Here is a 27,681-nt window from a genome sequence, read left to right as displayed (position 1 = left end):
ATAATCCGCACAACACCCCCCCCCCCCAAGCTCCTCATTCATAATACTACAATAAAACTGATAATTGATTTGAGAATACAAAGAGGAAAATTGCGGTTGAAAAATTCGCGTTCTTATGTTTCAGATACATGAAATTGTGATTTTGTTTGAAACTAATTAAACCAATCGTTTATTCTACATATTAACTTTGATTTTGATAATGTCTCCCGAAAATTTATTGATTATTGTAAAAGAATAAAAATATGTGCTTCGTCGCGATTATGGGATATCCTGTTCTATGTTCTATCTACAATTTCATACAAGATTTGAATTTTAATTCAAACCGATACTATAACGAATCGATAAGGTGGCAGGCGATAGGAAAATGGTACGGGGTGTCAGACGAGCCCCAAAAACCTGGCACTCGAAAAAGCATTGAATGTCACGTCTACTCCTGTAGCTCGTTTGTAACAGAACACTGGTATTTGCAACGTCGATAATTGTTCGTGAAAATGACGACGAAACCTGATGGAAAAGCTACCGAAAGGTCGTCAGGAGGGCAGAACGAAGGGAAACGGGGTCGAAATGCGGTTCGCTTGGCCTGTAGAATCTCGTTCGCGGCGTTCTTTCCTGTGTTCGCCGCGGGCTATTCTCTTTGAGTTGCGGAGAAGGAAGCGGCGAGCTTTCAAAGCGATCCGCGAGAATAGACGGAGATCGTAGCAGCCGGAATTATAATAAATAAGTCCGTGAGGACGACCCTGGTCGTCTTTGGAAACGACTTCAGAAATACTCGTGTTCATCCACCTACCAAATGAATATTCCCATTTCGACGGTATTCCACCAGACGATTGCTCCGTTTCACGTTTACGATCTTCTTAGAATTCTGCATCGTGTAGCCACTAGACACGCTCGAGTCTCCGTTTCCTTTTTTCCCGCTTGTCTTCTTCCGTACGTCGAGAATTTCATTTATGCAGCCCTCTCGCGATTATTTTCACGCTTGCAGACAGTTTCTCGAATATTTGCTCGCATGGAAAGTTAGTATTAATTGGGTTAAAACAGATAGAATTTATTAGTATAGATAGCTGGAAATATAGACGAAGCGAGAAACGGTTCGTTCATTTATGGAAACAATTTTTCAATACAGAGAAGAAAATTTTTTCTTTTCTTTTCGAGAGAGACGAACGCTAATTTAATTCGCCGTGTTCTTCCCTTTTTCGTTTTTTTTTTCTTTTTTTTAGACGATGAAATTGATAAATGAATATGATAAAGCGGCGTTGACTAATTTGCCTTCTGACAGGTTAATCGTGGAGATGTAACCGATATTTTGCATTTATTAATGCGATTAACTCTAAACAAATGAATTATAAGGTTTCGTCCGACGAGATCGTTGAATTTTATGTTGAAATTAAAGCGTTATTATTAGCGAGATCAGGAGTACGGAATAATTAACGCACACACAAGAGCCATTTTCAGAGGGATCGGTATTAATCGTCCGGACGAGTATTTCGCGTTAATATACCGAGGTCACGAGGTCTTTCGTGTCACGATGGAAAAAAGGGAGGTGAAAAAAGATAAAAAAAAAAATGAACGAAGAGGAGATTTCGTTTGAGGACGATACGAAAAAAGGGAAGGAGATTATTTATTAAAGCGTGACCTCGGTTGGTCGGTTTGAGTCAGAGGATTTTTTTGGTGAGGAACCTTTTAATAAGCTGCAGCTGCACGTTAACGATCGTGACACGGTCAACCAGAAGGAGATTGCATATAATGCAACAGCTTTCGCAAATATGATCATATTTGAAGAATTCAGAGGCGAAACGATACGAGTGGAAAAAGATCGGTAATTTGAAGAAACCGTGATTAAAATTGAACTTTAACGAGGCATTCAGATGTGCAGAAACGTAAAATAAAATGTTTAAAACGAAGTATTTTCTGCAATATTTAGCAAACGAAGCAAAACTTCGTTTCTTCAACTGTGTTTATAAAAATATGAATTTGCATAAGCATTTACAGTCTGCACGCTACTGTACGTATTCCTGGGATATCTTTAAATCACCGATAATCATTTCATCGACGCGATTTCACCGGCACCGAGTTCGTCGACAATGTTTTATCACCACCAATCGTTTCACCTACGCCGTCTTTTGCCGACGATCATTATACTTACCGTCATACGTTATCATTGATTATGCATTGTGCACCTGTACCTATACATTCGTTTCCGCGCATAAAAAAATAAACAAGTATAATACAAATATAGTAACTGTTGGTGAAAAACGATATCGCTGAAACGATGGATGGTTTAAAAATATGCAACAAAATCCAAAAATAGACAAATGCAGATCTTACGTATCGTTTGCCGTATTTATTTCGTCTATTGGCCTCTTCTCGATTCTGATCGTTCGACAATTTTTTGGTCGTTCATAAAGTTACGTTTAAATTCTTTACGCCGATTATTCGAATAGAAGTTATCACGAAAGGTTAAGGTAGAAAGAAGCTGGTTTACGTTTCGTCGAGCGATTATTAAAACACACCTACGCATTATCAAGGACACATTGTGGCGAGGGTTTACCTTCGTGGAAGCGTAATTAATGTCGTAATTAAATGAATACTTAAGGGGAATCCCGCCTCGAAATTTAAGCGAGGTCACGTCGACGAATGGCCGTAGTTTATCGGATGAAAAATTCACAGAGGAAAATCTATTTTACAGTTTTTATTGCGTATCGCCTGCACTTTACTGGCTTCGTTCTAGACGACTCGTACGTACATATGCGTATGGTATACACGGTGTACCTATTAGTCATAGACGCTACAGGGATTAACCGAGTGGTAATACAATTAACGCGACGTGCAATTAGGTAGATCCACGAGTTAAACTGTAATTCAGTTAATGCAAGAATGGAGAATTATCGTGTAAACTAATTTACGACAGCAAACGTGCGAAATGGAAAACGCAGATGCATTGTGAACGCGGGAATATTGTGACAATGAAATTCATTTGGTTTATTCGCGTATAGATAAACTGCAAATATCGCTGGTCCAAGTAAATTGCGTAGTTTTACACGTAGAGAGACCAAAAGTTATCTTCAAGCTGGACGATACAGCTTTACATTTGCCGGATTAAACGAGGGTTAAAACCCGGACAATGTCTGGTGCTGGTGGAGAAAACTTTTTGTAATTTAGCGTTGCCGGAGCGGACGTTCGTACCAGTGGACTCGTTAACTTCCGCAATTAAGAAATATGTATGTCGCCCGAGCATTTGCGTTAAACAACCGGAACATTTACGTAAAGCGGAAATCTCGCGGGTGTCCGTGATTTTTCTCCGCTATTTTTCTCCACCTTTAACCTTTGCTCCTTTTCCTAAATACCTTAGAACCGAAATCCATCTCGAACGAGATTTCAATATTTCCAAGTTTCGATCGAAATCCTGGACAACCTAAATCGCACAACTTCGGAGCGCCTTTTTCCCGTGAATTTTCTCCATTTGTTCGCGAGTTTATCCATTCGCCAACGCGTTTACTGTTACTGTTCGAGTGGTGTTTAAAAGTGAAAGGGAGGAAGGCCGGAGATAAAAGTAGAAGGAAAACTTTGAATTCAATGGGAGAGAAATTTGACACGTTCGCGAACAAGAGAAGACGTTGTTATCTCGGAGCAACGAATTGCGCGCCAAGTATGACGCGTATTGCAGGCGAATCTATTTAACCGCCTCTGTTGCTCGTAACAGGGCGATGCCTGTTTAAAAAGCGAAACACGCCGCGAGTACTTCGAACGTAAAAACACGTTCCTCTGCATTGACGTAACGTTCAACCCCTTTATTCTCGTCGTGCTCCGTTTCGAAGCGAAATACGCCGCGTGAAAAACAGTTTACCCCCTTTTTTCTCTGTAGCAACTATTATAGCAACGTTTGCGCGAATACTTCTAGCCATATCATCGACCATGATGAAATATTCTTCTCGTACGTCTTTGAGCTTGATTGGCTGGCTTGTTCAGCAACTTCGTGCTACCTTTTATGGTCGCTATATTTTGTCGTGTATTTCGTAGATTTTGAATTTATTTTCAGCCTTGTATACCCTTGCATAATTATATTTATCAAAACTGTATATACGTTCGCGGTTTTATAACGACGGAAGAAAAACGAAGCTGAAGTTTCGTAGCTTGGTAATAGCTTGAAAGACCGTGACGATTCTGTCGCGGGATATTTAATTAATTTAGCCTTTTGTTCTTTTTTTAAGGGGACTACCTTGGCGACTTTGCGGCGCAAGTTGAAACGGGAGCAGATGCACACAACAAGTCCCTCGAGATGTCTGCAAAGCGGAATCGAGTATTCGGGAGAATGGTAGCATAGCGCGATGAGAGTAGGAGGACACGGAGAATTTCAAAGGGGAGGAAAATGTAGTAAAATAAACTAGCTGCAGGCGACACGGTTGAAATCGAACAGCGGACCCGCACGTAGGCTACGCGGAGTAGATTGAAAGGAATTTAATTCACGAGTCCGTCTCTTCGGTACGGTTTGATCCTCTCGCTCGCATCGATCCTCCCTTTTTCATTTCTCCACATTAAACTTTCAAAGGGTGATATTGATCGGGCCGCTTTCAGGGAGAATACCGTTTCGATAATAATAAGATCGCCGATGTTCGAATATCAAAAGGCTCGACGTTCTATGCGATCGCGTTTGACGTTGCATTAGTTGAGTTTCAATCGTGTCAATTTTGAAAGTCTTTCATTGTTCAATTTTAATTAACTCCGTGAAGCTTCATTTATCCGTAGCGAAACTCAAACGTACGTAACAGCTTCCACTACAGTCTTAAAAACAACCAAGACTACACGTGAAAATCCATCGTGACAATCTGAAATTCTAAAAGTCAAAACATCAAAATAGAAGCTCTATGAAGTGTGCTTCAACTTTCCTTCAATCGCTAGCTGTTCTCCCTGTCAACGATTTTTCCTTCCGTCGTAATCGCCTCGTTTCACCGTACGCGCGTTTAAAGATCCTTTGACGAGCAACTTTTCCAAACGTTTCAATTTGATAGGAACGGCATGAAGGCGTTTCATTTTCCAATACCAACACACACTGTGCGTGAGGTGGTTATAATGTGCACGATACGAGCGTACTGGCTGGTTGGCTTCTTTGAAACGAAGTCGAACGTGCACCGTCGTTCATTGAAAACAAGCTTCGCCTGGAAACTCGATAAGCAACTGTTCTTTTTTCCAACTGGTTCTGGCGAAAATCTCCTACCTAGTTCGTACGTCAACGATGTATCCATTGAAGGAGAACCGCAATGTTCGCTTGTATGGGAAAAATCTCGGGGACGTACTTCTTTTGTAGACTGACGTTTGATGGATGCTGTCGTTTGCTTTCCGTCAAATGCGTCGCTTTTTAGCCAGACGAAAGGCAAGCGATTTTTAATTGATATCTGATTGGATAAAAGGGAGAGGAAGAAACGGTAATGATATTTTCATCGACAGGTTGACGCGCGTCGGAGGAAGATTAACGCGCGAACCGAAGTATACAATGCAAAAAATTCGATCGTATCTGGTGGAAGATACCAAAAAAACAATTGCAGTATTTCTAGCTGAATGGTCGTCGCTCTTTCTCGCGCTGGTTTTACACGTCCGATGTAAAACATTTATTTCCAGGTGAAAGAAACGATAGACGTCTCGGACGCTTTGAAAGCAAGAACGAAAATGCGAATCGTTCGTGTTTTCGTGAATTTTTTTCTCTGTGAATGAACTCTGCCTCGATCAGAATTCAACGCCAACAGTGAAAAACGACGGAATTTTGCAGTTTCTTAAAAAATATGGTTCGAATCAGACATACGGAATATGGCGCGCAAGGTTTTAAATTCGAAAGTTTATAATTCAAATATCAAAATTCAAGAAATTCTATAGATTTGTGTTCGTGGAATGATAACTGCTGCACGAAAATATTCCAGCGACCCAATAATTTTTTCACCAATAAAACAAAGCGAAAAGACGCGAACACGCGTATATATGTTTTTGTGTAAACAAATGACCTCGTCGTTCGTTATGGCATTTACAACCGTTTTTGAGCGCGGGACATCTATTATTTTGGAAATACTATATGTTACAGGTTCGCGGGATCTGTCGATATGCAAATTACACTCGAGAATCGTGTGTTTTCCGTTAATTCATTCGTTGTAATTTATTCATCATTCGATTTATTTCTGCCTCTATTCATTTCTCTTGTTTTTCTTTCTGCCCGGATCACTCGTCTCTCCAAGTCCAATGTTTTTAACATGGTCTTTTCTACGAACTTTCTTTTTTACGAGAGAAACTATTTTATTCACTTGGCTATTTCAACACCGTACGCGGACTTATTCACCGAAATGGAGGTTCGATCGATATAACGCGTCATCGAACAAATTCGTTTATTCCGGCGAACTTGCCTCTTCTCCAGTTTCATCATACAGGGTGTGGTATTTGCGTAGCCAACAATAAACGAAACAGACATCGAGGAAAAACGTCACACCACGTTGTTTTTCTCAGATTTTACGCTCTGTCCTCGTTACGGTCGAAGATTACGCTATGATTCAACCGTAGCGTCCGCGTCGAGATATAAAATCTTCGAATCACCGTTTCGCAGACCCATGAAAACTCACAGAGAAGCGGAGTAGTACGTGATGCACGATACCGATGCATCTACCCTTGACCCAGCCACTGGCACGTAAATCGAGGATGAAGCAACTCGTACGGAAGACGCGCGGAGTTCAGTTCGAGAGGACGTTAATGTCACCGCGTAATTTTTATGAGCCTCTTTATGAACTGGAAAAATCAGCTGGAAAAGTCGATGTTTTTTTTTTATCCCGAATGCAACCAACGAATAAGATGACGGTCGAGAGCCTCTCCTTTCTCTCTCGTTTTTTCAGTCTTCTACACAAATTACGTAAATCTTGGAGAAACTGAAGGTCCTTTTACGTAACACCCGATCATTAAGAACGAGTTTGTCTTTCCACGAAGAATCTTTCGATTCGTTGATTTGCAAACATTTTCTCTACGTAATATCGTTATACCATATTTTTCTTTTTAACCATCGTACTGCGATATCTCGATGTCATCGTTGCTAAAATACAGTAGCATCCTCTTTTCACTTTGACATTCTTTTTATTCTCGACAGTTTGTTATTTATTTCTCTTTTTTTTTATTAGAATTCTAGACGTTTAGGTATACGACTGCGTTGCATGTAACAATATAAATGACGAGAATGAACGATTTCCAGATCCTTTGCTGCGAGGATCCGACGGTTCTGCCATGAAGAAAACGCGATAACAATACGATAGTAAATGAGAGAAGTAATCATGGGTGCTCAGGTGAAAAACGCATCGACCAATCTCAAAGTAATCGCGAGAGAAATTCCATCGAGTGATCGGTGACGATCTTTGCCAGAAGCTCTTGTTCAATCGTCCAACCGATTTACGATTGCGTCACGTTTGCAGTTTATTGGTTTTGAAAACAGCGAAACGAATCCTCCGTTTTGATGGAACTTGTCTTTTCTTTCCCTCTCCATCGTAATTACGATCGAACGAGAACCCAGCACGATCGACCTCATAATTCTTAAGAAATCTTCGATTCTCCCCACGAGATCTGTAACCGAAGCAGGAGGCACTGCGTTTGAACTTTCAAACTCTATTTCAGTGCAGCGAAGTGGAATGAAACGTTCTTCGACGAATTTTCATAGAATCATACTGCACATGAGAAATTACGTTTATGAGATGATAAATAAAGAATGAAAGAAAAGATACGAGCGATGATACTTAAAAACATAGGGGACAATCTCGTAGTCGTAACATTAGGCTAATTTATACGTACATTTCGCTATTTCTAAACGAAGACTCGTCGTTATTCGCGATTACTACGTTCGTTGGATTTACTGGCAATTCGAGTACGAGTGTTTTTAGGTGGCAAAATTTTTACGCGTCGTAAAGGGATCGAAAGAGGCGGTGATCCAAGCGGACAAAGCCATAAAACGCCATATTAGTTCACCTGACATCGCAAACGTGAAAACGTCGCTTTTAAACAAGCCAGTTGGCGATCTTCTGTTTCCTTAGAATTACTTTTTCTAGAACTTTGCAGGCCATCGTATACTACGGTAACGAGACATCAAGAGTCGCGGTTTTTTATCAACTTTTATCATCCCTTCGTTAACTCCGAAGATAGCACGCTCTCCGCCATCGTACTCGATGGAACGAGTGGGATAAAAATAAGAAGCGAGAAAGAAAATAGAGAAACAGGAATAAAGTAAAAGGAAAGAGGATGGTGGTGTTATCGTTCGTTAGAAAAATGTTATTATCGCACGCAACACGGTGGTTCACGACATGGCGACAACCTACGACATAATAAGGTTCCGCGCGCTACCTGGAAATCGATTCCTCCCCCTTCACGGATGAACGGTTTTTTACACGGCCACGTTCTTTACATCGTTCGCTTTGTAAGTTACGCATCGGCTACAAAATATGCTAATTAAATACGGTTTTAATTAAATTATGATCGGCGTTCAACGACCAACGTATCGTTCGTCATCTGTAATTCGCGGAAATTTAATTAAACGTTTAACCATTCGCGAAGGCCGAGTTTTGCCCGACTTGTGCCCGGGTCACAGTTGCTTCCGTAGATATTTTACCAGCGTGCGTGTATTTCGCGGTTCCGACGAAGCTTCACAGCTTCTGCGCGCCATGTGCAGTTATTAAATTGATGCTTTTTGACGTTAGCCGAAGAAAGACGCCGTTAACGAGATTTAGGATTTGGATGGAGCAACGGAGACCAATCTCTGTTAATTTGTAGCAGCGACCAGTCTTTGCGACTGGAAAAGCGAAATATATCAAATCCTACACACTTTTAGTCGTACGTTGCAGTAACTTGAGAAATATCCGCTAAGAAGTTCATGATGTAACAAGCATGGTATCACTTTCTTCTATTCTTCTAGGTAGCTGTAAATTTCTCAACGATTCTGTAATAATATCTACGCAACAAAATTATCATCGTATCATAGTCGCAGATCTTAGAGAAAGCTTGACGTAGGAGCGTAAATTAGGTGGAAAGTCGTGAACTTTAAGCAGGGTTTAAGAAAGAAGGATGATGACAGGGACGAAAACGAAGGCGAGAAATCCGTTTACACACTCACGATCTTAGAGGTTGTGTGTGTACTTGGAGGGTTACGCGAGCACGCGGCAAAGATCCTCGAAGCTAAAGAGACATCCAAGAACGAGAAACCGAAGATGTCTAGAAAGTCTCGAAGAAGTCTGAGAGGAGAAAGTTCGAGAAAACAACGGAAAAGCTGTCTCTTAAAAAGCATGCTCGTTAAGAGGCTGTATCGGTAGCGTAAATACCACGAAGCAAGAAGATCGCGCGATTGGAATTTATTTACAATTGCGCGAGTGGAATATTTGTCGATCATGAAGTTCGTTAACTGAACTTCAGTACAGCTTAACAAAGTACGAAGAAATTAGAGTAATTGTGTTTTTTATCAGTGTCCGGTAATAAAACGTGACTTTCAAACCTAATTTTTCAGCTGATCGAACAATTCCAAATTTTACACGATCACCGTCGCAAAACATTTGACGAGTTTGCATCGATAATCTCCGCCGTTAACGAACGATGCCGACGCCTGAGCTTCGCCTCGATGTTTCGTCGACTGTTTTCTTCAAGTTTTTCTACGAATTTTCTCACTCGTTTCGATTCCACGTTACTCGAGTGTTCACGTTCCCTACGAAGATATTTCGCTGGCGAAACCCTGGTCGCTTTCTTCAAAAGCCTCCCACCAGGTTTTGCTCTGCATTCTCTAATTGATCTTTCGCTTCTCTTTTCTTTTTTTTTTCATTCGAATTCATTCCCAAAGCTGCTAGCTCTTCGAGAGCTTCTCCGTTCTTGAAACAGAGCTTTCAAACGTCGCTTTCGCTCGAGATCGTTGCCAGCGCTTTATACAACGCTCCAACTGCTTCTCTTAAATTTGATCGATTTCATCCTCCTTCGTATTATTCCATGAAAATTCGTTCCAACTTAGTTCCGTCGAAACTTTTACAACTGTAAGGTTTATGGACTGGTCGACTTCTTTAGAACGTTTAGCGTCTCTTTTATGGCTTTTCTTGGTAGCGTCGGATCTCCGTCAACTTTGACTCACAATAGAGAGATCCAAGGGTAGTTTCTTAGAATTTTTATTATCGCTTCTTGTATGGCCGCTTTTTTAGAAGAAGAATGAGATCTCGGTAGCGGCCTTGCCTTCACCACGAAAATGAAAGCCGAAAATTGTGGAAAGTTCGCGATAAAAGGGTGGACGTTGCGAGATCAAAAGACGCGTTCCCTCAAGTCCAGTCTCGGAGCTCTTCGTTAAAGAAGAAAGGCTAAAGTGAATCGTCAGGAACGAGGATCGTGAAAAGTATCGAATTTTGTTAATTAAAACGTTCCGCCTCCGTTCATCACGAGGTTTATTTCATTTAGTTTTTCCTTCTTCCATCGATAATTCGATTTATAATTTCTCGATTCCGCTGCGATTCATCGATCTTCCTCATCCACGCGACTACTGCGTACCTATCTTCGATTAATAATTCCTTCTGCAAAGTTCAAAGGCGCGATCGAACGCCATCCATCAACTTGAATTCACTTTCAACTTCTCCATCCCGTCGTCTCTAACTCCGTTTAGCCAACTCTAAATCCTGTCCCATCTTCGTAACCGTACTCGATCGCCAAAGCCGCAAATAATCGGTCAAATCTACTTTGCCTACAATAAATTCCAACCGAAGGATCCATGCGAAAACTGGCAGTTTCGAACTTGTCGATGCTCCGTTAAAATATATTGCTTGCCTTTCCCATTCTTTTTTCGCTGAAACGCTATAAATGCAGCGTGGGTAACCCGCAGCACGCAAGAAGTTATATAATAGAAATTCATCGACTCTTCCTATCGAAGTATATCGATAGCTTCCTGGTAATCGTAGAATCGATATGAAACCTTGTTACTATGCTTATCTTAAATTAAATTTCACATCTGTTCGAATATTCCTTCGAATGGCCAAAATTCTTCCTATGGCACGACGAGAAAATGAATTCGATGCATTTTTCTTTCGTTGTACGATTTGTCGTTGAACGCACGGGTTCGTTGGCAGGTGAATTTCTCGCGAAACGCACACCTGCGCACTGCGTATGTACCTGCATCTGTGTGTACAGACTCGGTCAGGTGAGTATTGATCGTGGCGGATGTGCAGGGACGAGCAGGCAAGAACGGACGAATATAAGCGGGCCGGCAATGCCCGGGCGGAAGAGAAGCGAGCAGGAAAAAGGAGCGTGATTCGCTGGTCGCTGGGTTCACGAACGGAAATCCAGGCCACTCGGCCTCTTCGAGTGTCATGTCGGAGCAACAGGCGCGCCGATCCTCCTTCGGATCGGTTCTCTTCTCGTCGTATTCTTTTTCACCGATACCTCGTCCTTTTTCTTGTTTTCGGCTGGAAAAAACGGCAGGCAAAACGCCTTTCTTTTCCGAGTAAAATTTCAAGTTTGTAACTATGGCACTACGCTATGCAAAGTAGTTAGCTGTTTGAACGAAGAAAAGGAAAGTTCCGTTTTGCAAAAGTATTTTGTATCTACGAGAATTCACTGTCAGACGTGAGTTCGTTCTATTCAATGATCTAAGAAAACACGAAAGAAATGGCTATAATAAATTGCCGAGTTTGGTACACTTACTTCGCGTCTTAAGTGAGACGAGAAAGGAAAGGATCGGGGGAAATCACGCGAAACAAAAGGCAGGATAAACAGGAAGTGAGTGATCAGGAGGGTCCAACGCGTTTCTTAGATACGTAGGAAGCTGTTGGCCTTCGTGAAACGTCTTACTCGATTGTTATGAGAACCGTAGGGGCGACTGAACAGTTGTAACTCATGTGGAAAACACGGAAGATGGATGCTAGAACCTTGGAAGAAGGGATTTTCGGATCCAAGATGGAAGGTGATAGAAAGTTACGCCATAAAGGGCCACAGAATTGTTCCGTGGAAAAAGGAACTCGCAAAAGGATCGTTTCGTTCTAGAAATCACTCGTCTATGAGGAATTCCATGACGAGTCGAACGTTCCTGAATGATTTATTTCGGTAAAGAGCTACGAGAGATTTAACCGCAATTTCGAAACTGGTCGCAGCTGACCCTGGGCAAGTTAAGGTATCGATTTCGAAGTTACGTAGTCGGGAGACACTGAATAAAAGGATCAAGGTTGTGCTACTAATGCGTCGTAACGACGTTTCGGGTCAGCAACGCTGCTAAGTATAGTCGCGATCACCGAGCACGCGATAGTCTTTCTTCTCTTTATTTCATTCTTTTTCTGGCTTTTGTAATCGCTCGTCGGTTCCTAACTCTTCCTGCTTTTACACGATTTTGCATGCCGATTTATCTCAGGGTTATGAAACTAAAATTATTATTATTATTAGAGGATGATGATTATCGTTTCGAAGAAGCAATGGGCTCGCCTTGCAACGAGGAAACACTTCGATCCAGGTACAGCAACATTTTACCTTCTGTAACAAACCACCACCTGGTGTCTCGCAGATGTGGTCGTAGCAGAAACGTGGAATTTTCGAAGAATTTTCTACCAAGATCATAGCATCATTAGTGAGCGATCAAGCGTTAAACAGACTGTATCGGTTGTCCTCAACTGTTGCACCGGATCAAGGCAGTCGTAAATTGCAGCAACAGGCGATCAAGCTATTTGTCCGACCCAGACCATACAATACTACTTCGAGCATTTTATTTCTTATTCGTGCAACTCCCTATCGTTGGTCATACCGTTTCTCTCCTAGTGCATGATATATATCGTTATTATCGTTTAGTTTACGGTACATGTAACGGAAGATACATAACTTATGATAATATGCTAAAATGAAGAATAGAAGGTCTTTTGGGTATATGCTCTCTACATCGATCAATCCAACAGCACGAGCTTCGAACCGTTTCGAACTGGCTTTCGCTCGATCCAGTCATTCTAAAAACACATTCAAATACGTGTATCCAGCTGAACGTTCGTCCTTACTCTCAAACACTTGGTCCTTCCGCGTGTTCCTAACTCTCGGAGCTCAGTCACAAACTACACCTTACTTCGACCGCTACTCAAACTCCACGTGTCCTACTTCTACCCCAACGTACCATCGATATTTCCTCTTTGGAACACCAAAACTCCATGCTCGTCGAAACTAAATCCTCCATTCGTGAAGGCAAATGCAGTCATCAGCCCTCTGAACGTGACACGGTAATGCAACCACGCGGGGCCATTTCTTGCTTCCGCGGTCCGCTAGGCTTTCAGAGTGAAATTGACCGCGGAGAATTTCGACGACGGGCGAAGCTCGTTCCCGCGAGAAACGTATTCGCAATCTCCTTCTCCTTCGCGTATTTTCGCCACGGTATACGAGAACGTTACTACACTTTACGAACTCGTGGACATACGTTCGATGTGTTAAAGCTCAAGCACGGAACACAGTTACGTAGCTCGGTTTCTCGAGGCTCGTGCGCGACCTTGACACGTGTCACTCACTCGTATCGCGTTTTCGCATTCCGCAGACCTGCGCGACCCTCTTGAATTAAACATGCGGAATCGCAGCTAAAGACTGTGCGGACGGTCAGGCGCAACTGTGAAATTAAATCGCTGCTGCGTGGCTGACGATCCGCTAATTGCTTCGTTAGACGACGAATTTTCACGACTGGAGAAAAACGTTGATAAAATGAAGTTCCCTGTTCGCAAGAAAAATTCGGCTCTACTAGAGAATTTTAAACGTTTTTTTGAGCTGCAATTGGCGAGTTCTGATTTTGATTTGATTCTCGCCCGTATTGTCACGTGGTTTGAAAGTTACACAGAAAATAGATACTTAGTTTCAGAATTTTAGTTTTATCGTTCAACGATATAAAAATTGAAACGACTTAAAATCAATCGCCTGAAGCGTTTTCTGCTGTGTGTTTCGGTTGCAAGCCGCGTCCACGATGAATTACATTCTGACACCACGGGATTTAAGCATTACAACTTCTTCGGGGTTCAAACTTAATCGAGGGTATCTTACTGTTAGTGCGTCGTCTGAACAAGATAGCTGGGACGTTTAGATTCCGATACGTCGAGATGTAATTCCACGTGGACGTGACTTACATTCGAAAATCGCAGGTATTTAGTACTAGCGTCAGGAAAGATGGTACATCGCGATAGAAAATAGAACGAAATTAAAATTTCACCATCGTTCGAAAAGCGATGAACTATACTTTGTCGAAAATATAGCGTCGTTTATAGTTTGCTCGTATCGGTTACGAATTTCTTGCCTAATTTTCAAACGAGAGCTCAAAATAGCGCACGAGTGATATTTCTAAATGAACTGACACAGAGATTCTCGTTCACCATCCCCTAACTGGCATTCTCCACCGATTACTCGACAAATCATCCGCGAAGAAGTATGTACAAAGACCACAGTTGCATAATTCAGTTGGCGGTAGATCGGAATTGGCCGTGTTTCACGAGAGCTTCGTTTAACGGTGTCATTTAGCGTTAAATTATTCACGAACGGCTGCCATGGCTCGGCAAAGAAATCTGCTACCCTGGCAACTTAAAATTGCCGGGTGAAGGCGATTCCGCTAGAAAATTGTTTGCCGATACGACCATCGAACACCTGCTATCGTGCGAAACAACGTTCTCCTCCTACGCTGCAAGTTATTTCCATTTCCGGGGTAGTAGGATTTCTACTATAAAATTGCGTTTATACTTGTCACATCACGTTGAAACATTCACGGCCGGTGAGTTTTCGTTCTTAAATTAAAAAACTACAAGTTTCTGCAATTTAGACGAGGACAAGAATTTCAAGTTTGCTTTCGAATACTTAATGGTCACTTAACTTTATTTATAGGACAATGATTTAATTTATTAAAATGGCCCTCCGGTTAATCAGCCGTGTCAACCAATGGTCGAATCAGATTTATTTGAAACGAATATTTCTAATTCTCGCTGACACATTGAACGGCTTGAACGCTTGGAAATATTAATACACACGGTGGAGTTTCGAGGAACTTGGGTGAAAAGTTTAATCGAATTTTAAAGTGGCTGCTGAATCCAGAAGTTGTTGCAGTTCTGCGCAAAATGCTAACTCTTGCGCAACGTATCTTTACATGCAGCATTATCACGAGCGATCCTGTTTCACTGTTTAATAGATTACGCTCCTTGCTCCATTTGTCTGACCGTTCATTGGTTTAATCCACTTACGATTTCTCTGTCTTCCAGTAATATCGCGTACTTTCTACGATGGAAAATACCCGTATCCTCGATACGAAAGGATGAGAGAATTGGATTGGACTGGTGCTGCGAGGTGTCTTGTGTTTCACGACCTATGGTTATAGTTATTCTTAGAACCGTTTGCTTGCTTAGTTTTATTTCTTCGTAAATAGATTCTTCTTCTTTCGTTGTAATTTCTACTAATATTCCTTTTCTTATTGCTACATCCTCAACCGCAAGATATTGATTTCTTTTATTAATATTTAAAAAGCATCGTCGACGAAGAAGCTTCGTTAAGAATCTACCATCTTATCGAGCGAAATCCATAAGAATTGCATTGGTCCGTTGATTATGTTTCACGCCAGTCTTCAGCTACGTGTCTTCTTGTTTCTTCGAGCGAATCTCCGCTGGACGTTTGCCTACTGGCAACCAAAACGGTGCTGATTCCTTCCGTTTCAAGGAATCCTTTTCCGCTAGAACGAGCGGACCAGAGAACGCCGGAAATAGAGGCGAGGAACAAAAGCGATTCTCGCGATCCTGTGGTTGTTCGTGGTCGCGGAACACTTCGTTAAGGATTGGCACTTCTCTTCGATCGTCTTTTTCTTTTTCTTCCTCCCTCAAAAGCTGTTTACTCCTTGAATTTACCTTTCGACTTTAGAAAATACAGAAACTACAGAAGGAGAATCGGAATCCGGGTTTCTATCTCATCTAAGAAATTGTACTCTGTTAAATTAGAACTTTTAAGTTGGAACAAGCAAATTTCCATTATTGTCCAATTCTTTTCAGACGAAACTTGGAAAAAGCAAACTCACTGGAATCGTTCAGTTCCAAATTATCACACGTACAAGAATAAACCACGTAAAAGCGTTTAAAGCCAGAAATAATTAAAGGAAAAATTCTTAATCTTTTCCTATCGAATCTTCCTTCGATTACTCTCGAGTATTCCGTCTATTCTCAAAATATTTCGTCCGAACAAAACCATTAAATTGGTCGGTGAGCCTCCTAAATTCTGCAAACAGAACTTCCAGATCACTCCGCGAGCCTGTTCTTCGAATACAATCTTCGACTTTCGGCAAAGTAGTTAAAGAATCGTTTCTGCTTCGGTGTTCGGATCATTTGTATCCTCCGTTTGCTTCATCAGCGATTCCAGCAACTTTTAGGGATCGCGTTAACGACATCGTTGGTAGTCTAGCCTGTTCCACAGCCCTTCCACCAGACTATTGGCTTCTAACGAACGATTCGGCAGCACAGTTCGGTTCTCCATTGGTCCACTTAATCGATCCTTATCGTACTCGATGGTCTTTCTTCTTAAGTCCATTATTCTACTTCTAATGTTCGCTACTTCTTGGCGAATTTCTCCGATGAAACAACCAATGGCAATCGTGTGTTCAACTTTAGCAAATTATTGGCCAGAGTGGTCGCTGCCTGATAAGCGAGAAGAGAATTTTTCCTGTCTTTACGCCAACTCGAAATCTTCTTTCCTTTTCACGTATCGTCAATCCGATCTATTTCGCCACTCTTCTGTTATCAGAAGAGTCGCTGCATTAATCCGAGGGACGTGGCGAGCTTTCCAACGAGCAGCAATTTCAAAATCCCCACGCAAAAGTTAGCAGAATTCTGAAGAAAAAGTTGGTGGCTCGTGATCTTGCTCCTACCATAGTTAGACAATATGGCAGCGTGCAGATGCGAAGACGTTACAGAGCCGACTGTTCCTTGCTTCGTTCCACGCAGTCGGCGACTATACCGAGACTTCGTTGGCTTCACGTCGAAACCGGAGGACCGACCGCGCAAAGATCATCTTTTGTTCGAGAAGAAAGCTTTCGAGAGGAGGGAAATCTGGAAACGAAATCCACCGGAGAAACTGTCAAACGAGTAACCGAATACCATCGCGTCTTTCAACGTCCGCTTGCGTGATTTTCAGTCTCATTTTTCCTTTCCAACTTCCTTCTCCGGGCTTTGATTATTTTTTCTATCCCATTTCATAGATTTTGAATCGTTTCGACTCGTCTTTGTTACGCTATAACGACAGGCTAGTGATAAATTAATATAAGAACAAGCTTGTTACAATACATCGATTATTCGCTATTTCGAGGCTACAAAACAACCTGTTCCCTAACTTTTTGCCATTCCTCTTCATAATTGGTTAAACTTTCCTATTTTTTTTTCTCTTTTACACGAACTAGCACGAAGCTTTAATCGTTCAGTCGATTACGCGAAATAGATGGGATAGTTTGGAATCTTTTGCATAGCTGACGATCGATGAAAAGCAGGAATGAAATTTTTGAAACTCGAGGAACCGAGTCTGCATCGAACCGATGACGACAATGGATGAATATTTGTTCTTGATATTTATTTTTCATACAGCAATTCGCGAACCTCGTACGTATGCCTTTTTCCACTGTATTCCCTTTTAAACGTAGAAATTACTTTTCCGCTGTAACAAAGGTTCTACGTTCTGCATCTTCGAAAATTGGAAAACGAAATGGAAATAATAACGATACACGGTTGATGGAATTTCTGGTTTCCATTTCCGGTTCTCTGCAGTTTTGATTAAAATTTTCAACACGATCCATTTCACAAACTCGAAAGTACAAGTTTGCAAATAGAAACGCTGATGATGGATACGTGGTAGATGGTGAATTAGTCGGTTTCGAATGTTCGATGTAACGTTGTCATTCGAGGCGATGTTATGTTGTTTTATGAAGACACTGGTGCCGCGTGGAGCAAGGAGAGTGAGGGGGAAATGATTTATCGTCCAGATACCGTAACGCGAACAGCACGATAACGTCTGTGTAACAGGCTGTTCGACGTGACGTTGATACTAACAGTTTATAATTCGATCATCGAGACCATTGCAAACTGGTTCACGCGTTTCTATGTTAATTTCATGTACGGATTATGTACCTGATTTTACGACAATTTTCTTTTCTGATTATAAATTCTGAGCACAAACACACACATAACGATTATTCTAGAGTTCCCAAAAAAATAGTCACACTAGATTTTTTCATCTTTTCTCGATTAACACGTACGAAATTTAAACGTGTTGGTTTGTTTAATAAACAGACGAGTGCTAAAATTGTAACAGTCGATTATATTAAAATCACTTTAAGTACAAGTATAGTGATAGTATATATCGCTCGCTCAATGCTACTATTCAACTCTCTATATTGAGATACGTATAATTTTGTGTGCTAGACTAGATTGGTCGCGTAGTAGTGACACACGTATGTGAATATGAGTGTGTGGAAGTATTTGTGTACGCGGTGTCTCGAAAGACAGGCAAAGAGAGTGCTGTGACGCATGCAAATGTAAGATCCTGGAAATCGTTTATTAAATAAATCTAAAACTAATTTAATATGAATTCTGAGTGTAACCTTAGTGTTCCTTTATTTTTATTTCGGCAGTTAAGATCCACAATTCTCAACACTTTAATTCTTCAACTATTCGACTATATGACTGTTGTAAATCCGGTTGATTACAAATAACGGCGATAATATTTTGCCCGGGGTTCGTTTATCTTTGAACTTAGCAAAACAAAATCAACTTTCCCTCCCGATTCAAATCCTTCGTTGACTCGTATGACGCCACATTACAAAGACGCACAGAATTAACAGAGCTCGGGCCAAGTGCACTGTCTCTTCCTTTTTGTACATCTCCGTAATTACAGCGCCACGTCTCTTAAAACCGCGCGAAAGAACAGCACACGCGTTTTTGCAAGGCTACATTAATATTTTACGCGATTGTAAGAGAATTTAAAAAAGTTCGAAGTAAGGAGCGAGGCAAAGAATCGAAACGGTTCAGCCGGTGGATAATCCAGCCGATAGGACGCGCGGAAGCGAGTACGTTGTACGCGTAATAGCGGAGCCAATGAATGTAAAATGAAGTTCTTGTTTAGGTGCGCGATGAGGAATATTAATAGAATTCCGCGAAGCGAAAATTCCATCGGGGTGGAAAAACAGCGATGCGATAACAACTGAATTCCGGAGATACGATTAAACGAGGAAATTCAAAGCAATTATTCCGCGTGGCAAAGCCACTCGACCGTGCTTTTACCAAAACACAACGTGTCTATATCGCCCTCGATCCTTTCCACAGCTCGATATGTTCTTACTCGATATAGCGAGGCTTTATGTCGGAGAAACGATACGAGCGAAAGTCGGCCGTGAGTGGAACGAGTTCGCGTTGGTCAGACAACTTTCTTAAATCCTTTTAATTCAACTTTTTTCCCGTAGTCTTGTCTACCGAAGTGGCGTGCTGCCGTAGAAGTAGCTTGTACTGTATATTTGTGTGTAAGTCGATGCAAGTAGTATGAATCTGGTATTAGTCAGACAGCCGTCTGAAATCCTTCTAATTCAACTTTTATCTACTGAAATAATATACTGTTGTAGAAGTGGCGTATATTGGATTTTCGGTAAAATATCTTTTGTTTCTCGGAGAAGAAGAAGCAGCTCGAATTCTACGTTCTCCTGACCCCACGTCAAACTTGTACAAATTCTACGCACGTATAATAATTTCATAGATTCCTTATTTGCTCGTTATACGAGAATTTTCTTATCTCGTCGCGTTGTCTGATTTTCCGAAATGCTCGTATTGCAATTTTAGGATATCGAGGATTAGGATTAGGAGGATATCGAAGAAAAGAGCGACGAGATAGGAAGAATTTTTCGACAGCATTGTTAGCCGTACGAAGAATAATTTCACGGATCGTAAACGCGACGGCGAAGGGCTCGTCAACAGCGTCGTTTCCTTCTCTTTTATAAAACATCGAACGTGAGAAGGATCAAGATGAAGCGAAGCGGAACGAAGCCGAGCTGACAGTCGCCGGAATCGAGGAAACGGAACGACGAGGAGAATTTAGCGACGCGCGATTGTTGCTAATTGCGCGAATTAACTGAAATTAAGCGGCCGTTGAGCGTTTCCATAAATTTCGCCCGACAACTCGCTCCGTCACGCGTTTCCTTCTCGCCTGCCCAAGTTTCAACCATAATTCCGACGTTAAGCCATCGCGCCACAGCGCGAATAACTTGACAACCACTCGTGAACTAGTTGAAAATCATCGACTAACTTGCCCCGTAATAGTTATTTCCTCTCAAACATTAATTTTATCTCCTACCCTTCCAAAATTATTATACAATCGATCAACAACTTTTGCAGTGAAACTATCGAAAGTGATTTGCAGAAAAGTTCTTCTTTCCCAATTTTTTCTGCCTCCAGGTACATTTGTTAGCCCACTGTTATATTCTCTTAGCGATAGATTCGAAATTCGATCGGTCGGATTTTCAGAAGCTCTCCGTTGTAGATACTCTCCGATAATTCCCCAAAAAGCAGAAACATCGTTTTTTGTACGCGTGAATTTTCCCTAATGGAGGCGGTGTTCGAACGTTGTAGCAACCGTGAGGATAATCCAAGCGATCGTCGAGATAAATTGTTAGCACCCGAGTGGAGTGGAGAGCAAGTGGTGCGCCTCCTTAATAGCCGTCCATCGTCCTCTGTCGATGATATATCATACTAATCTGTCCGTATTAAACGTAATACACGATGGAGTTCGACGTACACGTACAAATTGTATTGAAAGTTGGAAGAGAGAGATTCGAGTTCGTGAACCCGGACTGCTATTCACAAAGAATAGAAATCAAGCGAAATTACACGTGGAACGTAGGTATATGGCGTGTCCTAGCAAGAATGGTAGAATCAGTGAAGAGAGCATTTTCTTTTATCTTGTCACAGATATCAGACTCAGTTTACATATACATTAAGCAATAATAGTAAATGTAAATGTTCTACCTATTTGCAAATTGATACACTCGACGATCCTTATCGAATTTGTTCTCCTCGAAGGGGAAAGAAACCCAATCTCGATACGTGCGTACAAGCAACGTTAGTTTCTTTTTTCATATTCAAAAACTTCGTCAAGCGTTTCTGACTTATTTTATTTTATTACTTTTTACTTTAACAACCGATAGGAAGTTGAATTTCGCGAGAAATGCGAATGCGAAGCGACGTAGTAGTCACGGAATAACGAGGATGAGCTGGAGGAAAAAAAAAAACGAACGAGGATGGTTCTCCTTTGTTCTGTGCAGAAACCTCGTTTAGGATTACGTAAAGCCCTGTAATGAACGATGATCGAGAGCGCGTCCTGCTGATTATGGACGCTTTATGAAACAGCGCACGCGAGATGCGGTTAATAGTCCGTGCCAATCGATTGTGTAAGTAATAGGTGGGTAGTTATATAAATGACATTAATATCGTTACGAGCGACATGAAAATGGATCGCGGAGCTAATGAAGTTTTATAGGAATTTTACAGAAACTTCAACTTATTGAACGATACGATACTGATACTTATCAAACGATACTTACCAAGTTAATAATTAATTAATATCGATAATATCGATTCCCAATCATTCCACATTGACTATCTTGTAAATACATAAACATAAGCCCGTCGAATTGGATTAGACAAACAGAAGGGTTGTCGGCACGCGAGTACTTCTCAACGGTTAGCTTTATCGCGTGGCTAAATGAAATACGAGCCATAATGGCACAGCGTGCCGTTTTCTCTACCGTTGACTCGCTGTCGCTCATAATCTTTATCGTTAATTTTATACAACGCTCAACCAGCTCCGGTGTACTTTCTCGCTGTTCTTTCTAACTCGCAATACGCTTCGACAAAGTCGAACGAAGAACTTGCAGAACATCACGCGACTCTATTTCCTCTAATACTTGCAGACGTAATTAAGCAACCGATTAACCAGTCAGAACAGCGAAGAGTCTTTCTGTAATCGAATGTGGAATTTTTGGTCATATTCATAGACCTGAACGATGAATTTCAGCGCGAGGAGATTCGAACAAATCGGAGCGGCATCGATACGCAACACGCTTGATTATACGCCATGAATTCTGCGAGAGGAAACATTGGGAATAGGGAAGAATGGGTATGGTGAAGGAGAGAGGCGAGGAGCGAAGGGAAGGAGAGAGGCGGGGAACCAAAGGAAGGAGAGAGGAACGGGGTCCAACAGCAAGAACGCAAGGTACGCATTGATCCTGCCGACTGGTGGCTTGTTCTCTGCAGCTCCTCGGCCTTGTAAATTAAGCTCTATTAATATCTCAAGCATGCCTGGGGTGCCGGAATTTCAACCCTGGTGCGTAAATCAAGTATACCTCTGGGCATACCTCTTTTCTCTCTCTCTCTCTCTCTCTCTCTCTCTCTCTCTCTCTGTTCCTTTGACGGATGAATCGTTCAACCGTTTCGTTTTTTATCCTTGAGACGGATACAACTTCCTCTAGGTTCTAAAAATAATTTTTAAGAACTTGTTTTCTACCTTGAGTCGGTATGCTGTGAATTTTTCGAACTTTTTTGCAGGATTGGAAGAGAATCCTTTTAAAAGTGAGAAAGGAAGCGCGAAACTTGAAATTTAAAGCGAGATGAAGAAGAAATTTCGAAATTACAAGTATCAGGAACTTTTTTGTTGTCCTCGAGAGAAACTTTTTCTTCTTTCCCTTTTAACTACTTCGAAATTCTTTTTTTAAGCGAAATTTAAGTGGAAGAAACTGGAATTCAGCCTATGGCGGAAGAAGACCTTGAGAAGTACGAGAAGAATTGAATTATTGAAGAGAAAAGAAGTAACCGAGGTATCCGGAGTCGACTCGAGATAGCCAGACGCGAAAATCGACAACCCTTCTCGCTACCTCGTAGACCTTGGTGAATTCCAACCCTTATTCAAATTAATTCTACCATTGTATTTTGTAATACCTCGTAAGATGTTATCTGTAGCGGTTACAGTTTTAAGGCTATTCTTCCCTCGCTTTGTGACAATTATTCGACTCTTATTTTTAATAATCATACTTTTAACGATATAATCATATTTTGCTTCGCCTCTACGTTCCATCCAATACCATCCATTTCGCTATTCTTTCATCAAAATTCCCTGGCAGATCCATCTTTTTAACGTCGGTACTCCCACGTCCTTTATACTCGTACTAATCGCCTCGCCATCCGTTTCATCCTTTAATCCCACGATTTTAAACGTGTCACGAGCCCTGTAACCTGTCCCTCCAGTCGTCGAATCACCGTGTTTAACGTAATCACCGAGTAGCGGGCGTCGTTGTAACGTGGTTTCCACGTTAATTTCACGACCTCATCCAGGCTGGAACGTCGTATCCCGGTTTACCGTGATCATCGTTTGCCGTAATCCTTCGCCTTCGATCGGTCCAGGTTAAACGCACCATCGACGAAATTTAGTCGATTTGGCTCGCGGAATTTCTTAGCAAGTTTCACGCAAGATTTACGAAAAAGGTCTGTTCCTCTTGACGATTCTACTTTTCCTTTTATTTCTATTTTTAACGAGTTATCCCTTCAACGAAATAAATCGCCCTCTTCTTTCACGAGAAAAAAAAGATTTCCTATGGTTTTCTGACTTCCTCTCTCAACGTTTTATTCAACATACGACTTCTTGTCCATTTATCAAAGATTCACCGGGGACCTTCAGTTTCTCGTATCTTTTTTCTACCCACGTGTCTCTTGTATCTTGTTCAACGTCACCATTGTTCATGGACCTCTTAGCTATCCTAGTAGTGGTTTTACCCTTCGTCGGTCGTCGTTGTAACGTAATACATGTCTTTCTGTATCCGCTTTCCTATTTAAAATAACAGATATTATACGGGAAACGAGAAGAATCTAATTTTTTTGTCCGATGCATATTTCACGCGATACTTTCGTAATTCAATTTAAATGTAATTTCGATACTGTAACATTGTTTGATCTCATACGATTTGTTTACTCAAGCTTCTTTTTTTATAAACGCGTATCAGTTCGAATTACCAGTATTTTGATTTGTACGTAAAATGTAGCAGGTTTATATTTCTGATGACGTGATGCACACGAGCGTGCGATGTAGCTATTCCTAATATTACTATTTGTATTATATTACGCGCGTAATAGCTGGATCGCACGCTCGTGTGATTTGCATCGTCAGAAATATAAAGCCACGATTGCAATTTCCATGGCGATAACCGAGATAACGGAATATTCTACAGAAGTAACGGTCTACGCGTTTTATTTCGACGAAGATTACGTCGAGATCAGAGCCGCCAAGTCCAATTAGAATTCGAAGCAAATATCGTTTCTTAAACTGGCGAAAGTCACACACGAAATTCCGAGAAGCGCAGCGAAATTTCTCTTTACTGTCCCGTTGCATCCAGTGGTTGGATCTTCGAGTTTAAAGTAGATAAACCTGGCTTTGGAATCGGGTAACACAGTTGAAGATAGCATGGCGAATAAAACGAGCAAAAATTACAGAGAAACGTCAAAGAGGAAATTATGGAGCAACGACGATGTAACCTGGGCTACCGTTTATCTACGATTCAAGTTTCGAGCAGAGGATATCGCAGATTTTCAACGAGCTTATTAATATCCTGCAAACCTAAATCCGACGAAGTATGGCGGGTAAATTTCGATAGGAACTCGTGAAGCGTTTACCGGGCCACTCGAACAACTTCGGCTAATTCCTTCGCTCGATTTTCCACCGGCAAGCGCTTGATCCTTGTTATTAATCCGATAATAAGAATCTGATTGGAAATGAGCGGGACGAATGGGGACAGGATGGCTTACAACATTGTTACAGGAATTTAATCGAGTTCGGGACGATTCGATGCTAAATTAGATAAGAGGAATTCGTAACATCCCAAGTTTCTCACTACCTATAATTACTAGTGGCACAGAGGAATTCCAAACTTTCCCTTCCTTTTCTCCAGAATAATTTTCTTAACTTTGCTTCATTTCTATAGCCGATCGTCTTCGCAAGATATTCGTTACGATAAAAAGAAAAAGAAATAGGTAAACATTTCTTTTGTATATATACGAAGAAACTGCTACATTTTCTACAGAAAATTTGCCGTGCAAGTATTTGTCCAAGTTGTCGCGGATTCGATCGGCTTCTCGTTATCGCGTAGAAGGCGAGACGACGCGGGTGCAATGTAAATCGAAGCCACACGCGACATCGAAAACGTGACGTAATCATCTCCGCCTACTCGCGCTTTCGAAAAGTTTCTGCGTCTGTCGTTCGTCGACGAATCACCTTACAGACGAGCATTCGTATCCTCGCAGTCGATTCGTTTAATTTTCTAACCTGCGACAGAGTAGAGAAACGTCGATGATTTTTGTACGATACGTAAAGAATATTCTGAGAGTGTCTGAGTAATAACGTCTTCTTCTACCGATTACAGTGGCTGGAAGAGTATCGTATCGAGGCTGTTAGGTTAGTACAGTGAATGGAGCTTCGCGAAAGGTAAGATAGAGCGGAGTTGAAACCCTTAGGAAACAGCGACAGGATACTGCGACGAGAATAGAAACGAAAGGACGTTGGAGGACGGATGAATAATTCATTTTAACAGGCGACCGAATTTCCTCGCGAATTAACATTCGTGAAACTTTGTCACGGTTTTAGAAACGTTTTCTGTCATCGAGGTAATCGGTAACAGATATATAAATCTACCACGAATACCCGAAACAATGGTGAAATAAAAAGCTGAACAGTTCGAGAAATTGCACGATTTCCGATCGAATTTTTCCAAGTTCGCTATAATTCAGCTGGCACCTGCATTGAGAATTCTGCTATTTCAGAATCGTCGAGGATGTAGCAGGAATTAAGTCGTGCGATTTACGTCGTTTGGAGATGGAAGAACGAAGCGGCGAGAAAAAAGTATCGAACGGAAGAAGTTTCGAGACTCGAAGAACTCGCTGAGACTTGAAAAAGTTCAAGGTACTTTGCGCGAATTTATCCTCGGAATTTCTGGCATCTTCTTTCTTTTTTACGTAAGAACAGAGAAGATTGGTAATCCGCGGTAACACTCGATATCTCGCGGTTCAATTCGTCGCAGGAATCAGAAATATTGGAATTTGGGATTAGAAAATTATATTTGTTCGATTTGGTCATTTACTAAACATTTGGCTAAAGATTTGTATCTAACCAGGTCCATTGTTAAAATTTATTCAAATAAACCCCGTGAAGCTTGTAAAGCTATTGATCGTAAAGCAGTAACGTTTAAATAATTAAGTAACCCGAAGGAAAGAATAAACAGAGCTCTTTGAAAGCTTTGGAAAGGGAAGAGAAATTACGAGAACCAAGTTTTCCTAATTACAGCTATCCTTCAACGAGTAGTTTCCGCCATGGCCGACTTTTCAATTTCATTTCGTATCAATGTGGAGCAACGATACGGCTTAACGGTTTCGTTTCGCGGAGAATTTCTCTCCACAAACTTGTTCCTCAATTAATAATTCAACATCTCTGTTTCATCGCGATACGTTCAACTATCGAAGAATCTTTAATTCGTCGCGTCCCGTCACGTGGTGTATCTCTTTCTACTGCGTTTTCTTCCCTATCTTTTCTTGTCTTCTATTTTCTTTTCTTTTTCTTACCATTAAAGCTACTGTCAAGAAATCTAAGGAGTGTAATTTTTACGCAAATGGTTCGCCTGATCGTTTCTACAAACGTTTAGCTCCGTACAAATATGAATTTTGCTGTGACGAGAATTTTCTCATACTTTGCTCAAACTTCGGACATCGTTCGACGTTAGAAAAAATATAACTCGGTTGAAAACGATTAAAGGAACGCGGTAGAGCTAAACGTGAACGCTCTTTCACTTTTTCTATGCGTCTGTTTGTGAAATACGGTGAAATAATGGCAAACACGCGGATTTTTAAACAAAACTATGGTACAATGGACGGCTGCTTATCCATCTATTCCGTCCATTTTTCATGAACAATCGCGATCAGTGACGCGACATGGATCGCTATAGAAACGTTCCGGCTAACGAAAATCGCGTACACAATGTAAACCGAGCGAGCCACGCGAAAATAATGCTATCCGTGACTGATCACGTACACAGGCGAACGGCGAATCGATAATCGGATCGGTGATCGGATAACATGCTGCCTGTGCATGCGGAGAAACATAACACGCTTTCACACGAGACGAGGCAGTTATAATAGAACACGTAAAGGGGCGAAATCCGAAAGTATTTTTTATTTCAGAAAATAACTCGAATTAGTCGAATCGCGAAGAAGTGAAACTGCGATCGATCGAAGCCCGATATCTAGTTTCATCTCTAAGAAATTAAACGGTAATCGCGTATTCAAATTAATAGCCAAAAGGCAAACTTCTCGCGAGTTTAATAACGATGGATTAAAATTAGAAATACCTTCTCGTCCCTTGTCACGAGTTGAATGGCGACAGCAAGAACCTGAAAACACAGAAGAGATTTTGTTATTTCCAAAGCTAGGAAAAAATATTTGTATTTTTAAAGGACTATGATTCACCTCCATAGTATTTTATCTTTATCTAATGTTCTATGATAGAACGTCTCTGCAGACCGAATAAACCTCCTCTTGGAGAAGCATTCAGAGTAAATTCATAAGAAGATCGTTCCAAGCACAATGTCAGCATCCATTCCGATCCATCTACTTTCAATTCAGCGAG

At 41.3% G+C, this 27,681-nt stretch overlaps 1 protein-coding gene across 2 annotated transcripts in view; it reads right to left on the bottom strand.

Moving 5' to 3' along the window:
• LOC100744837 overlaps window positions 1-27,451 on the bottom strand; it is a 56,634-nt gene extending 29,183 nt beyond the window's left edge. For both annotated transcript variants that reach the window (XR_002947927.2, XM_003485377.4), the window contains exon 1: window positions 27,404-27,451. The gene's annotated coding sequence lies outside the window, so the exon portion shown is untranslated. The remainder of the gene's footprint in view (window positions 1-27,403) is intronic.
• Window positions 27,452-27,681: the final 230 nt, after the last annotated feature.

This window comes from Bombus impatiens, unplaced genomic scaffold (genome assembly GCF_000188095.3).
Source record: "Bombus impatiens unplaced genomic scaffold, BIMP_2.2 scf_0054, whole genome shotgun sequence".
In the NCBI taxonomy this organism is placed as follows: domain Eukaryota; kingdom Metazoa; phylum Arthropoda; class Insecta; order Hymenoptera; family Apidae; genus Bombus; species Bombus impatiens.
The sequence above is the reverse complement of the archived record's forward strand: the minus strand, read 5'-3'. Positions and strand labels throughout refer to the sequence as shown.